This window comes from Gavialis gangeticus, unplaced genomic scaffold (assembly GCF_001723915.1).
Source record: "Gavialis gangeticus isolate Ggan-Ray unplaced genomic scaffold, GavGan_comp1, whole genome shotgun sequence".
Classification (NCBI taxonomy): Eukaryota; Metazoa; Chordata; order Crocodylia; family Gavialidae; genus Gavialis; species Gavialis gangeticus.
In genome coordinates, this window is record NW_017729029.1 from 38,665,385 (window position 1) to 38,667,813 (window position 2,429).

A 2,429-nucleotide genomic window follows, 5' to 3' on the forward strand; every position below is an offset into this window, starting at 1 on the left:
CGATCCCAGGGCCCGGCCTGGCGGGGGGGGCGTGTCGCAGCGCGCCGAGATCCGCGGGGCTGCCCCGTCCGCGCCGCCCGCTTCTTGCCTCCTTTCTTTCTGGTCATGTTGCGAGGTGCGCGGTAATGACTGTATTTGTACGATCATTTCAACCCTTGTATGATGTAGAATCAGTAACAGTCAAAGTGTTCGAAATGTACGGTAATTTTTGAGGCAGCTCATTGATGCAGCATATGCAAAACCCAAGTTATTCTCAGGGAGCCTTAAAGACTTTTGGGTTTGCTGTCAGCACTTTCTTGTGGCTGCTTACCTCGAAATAAAAAAATGCTTCAGCTCTGATGACCATGTGCTCACTCACTGGCTAGTTATAGTGAGCAATGTAAAATAAACAAGAAGATTATTTGCATTTATATTTGCATATTTTTTCAGTGTAGTATAGTTTTTCAGCAAATATGGTAATTTTGAGCTCCCAGTATGATAATTTCATAGTTAAGACCTGGCGACGCTGTTTCTAATTTGTGCTTCAGGAAGGCGCAGGGGGCGCTGCACGCCTGCAGGGCTGGGCTGGGCAGGGAGCAGGCAGAAGTGGGACCTGGTCCCTAGGTTTCTATTCTACAGGTGTTCCTCTTACACTGTGCCACTGCTCTGCAAGTTAATTTCCTCACTGGTTTTACATTTTCTTTCCACAGGCCCTGACGGTTTTGTTTTCCTCTTAGAAATGCAAAGAAGAAAAACAAAACTGGCTCTGCTGGGCTCACTGCATCTGGCTGTGTTTTTTTCCTTCAGATCAGTCATTCTGCTGCTTCTCTAGAGAGACCCCCGTGACTGCTGCTCTCATTAGGCAGAGAATCAGTGCCATCTGCCATACCTGGGAGTTGTAAAACCATCTCCTGGGAGCGATTGAACCCATTGCTTCTTAGCGGAGCCCCAGCTGTCATGCATGACAGTTACCAGTAAAATCATACAGAAGTAGGGCTGGAAGAGACCTCCTGAAGTCATTGAGTTCAGCCCCCTGCCTGAGGCAGCATCATTCCTGTCCAAACCATCCTATATAGTCCAGAATTTAAACTCTTTGTAAGCCTACTGTCAACTCCAGCACAACACAAGACATAAGACCCTAACCAGCCACAAGTAAAGCAGGGGAACCACAGCAGCCAATGTCCTGCTTCTATAAAAGATTGTCAAAATAGTGACAAGAGATCCCAGGTAGAGGGCCACACTCCCTGCTATACAGAAAGGCAAAACCCCCACATCTGTACCAATCTGACCATGGGGTAAAAATCCCTCCTTCCAAATACAGCAATTGGTCTGATCCTGAGCAGTGGTGCAAGACCCTCTATCCAGGATCCTCTAGCTTTGGTCCCAGCAGGAACATTGGCTAACCTCAGTCGAAGCCCCCAGCCATGGCTGCAGCCAACACCCAGTGCTTCTGAGGGAGGCTTAAAAACACCCTGACAAGTAGCAGAAAGTGGGGATGGGGCTGACCAGCAAAGCTGAGAAGCGTGGGAAATACCCATAGTAGAACACAGCCATAGAATTATATCATCCCTGACCAGTGGCTGTCCAACCTCTTCTTGAACACCTCCAGTGATGGAGAGTCCATAACTTCCCTAGACAGCCTATTCCACTGTCTCACTGTTCTAACGGTGAAGAAATTTTCTTAATATCCAACTTAAACCTACTTTGCTGCAAATTCAAGCCTCATCCTTCCTTCAGCAAGAGAGAAAAAGTACTTTTCCTCTTCTTTACGGCAGCCATAAAGATGTTTGAAAACTGTTATCATGTCCTCTCTTAAGTATCTTTTCTACAAGCTGAACATGCCTAGCTCCTTCAGCCTTTTCTCCTATAACTTGCTTTCCAAGTTCTCAGTCATTTTTGTCACTGGGTTCTGGACTCTCTAGCCTCTACCAGACTTCCACCTCTTCTCATTATAAAAAACCTCACACAAAATGCTCTTTTGCCATCCGAAGAGCAGACAGGAGGAAAAGAATAATTGTTTGGAGCCAGATAGTGAACCCCTAACACTAATCGCATTTCAGTGGACTGACTCCCATGAGTAAGTGTTCACTGATGTGAAAAGGGAGCCATGATTTCATCCCTCATGTTTACCTATATTAGATATGGATCATGATGTTGTCTTTTCTGCTTCTACAGTATCAGCACAGCTGGTGGGAAGTCTGCCCTTACCCTAGCTTGCCCCTGATGTTGCAGTGACAGAGCAAATGTTATCACTGTCTACCACATGAAAGCTTCCTCTAGGAGACAGTGCTCAGCACAGCTGCTCAGCAAAAACGTGTTGCTGTTCCCTGAGCAGTCCGGGGGGGCAGGGGACGGGGGGGGGCAATGTTTGTAGTACAGGGAAGAGCAGGTTTATGTGGAACTAGGTTAACTGGGGTCTGAAATTAATAATACCTTTAATAATGAAGGCC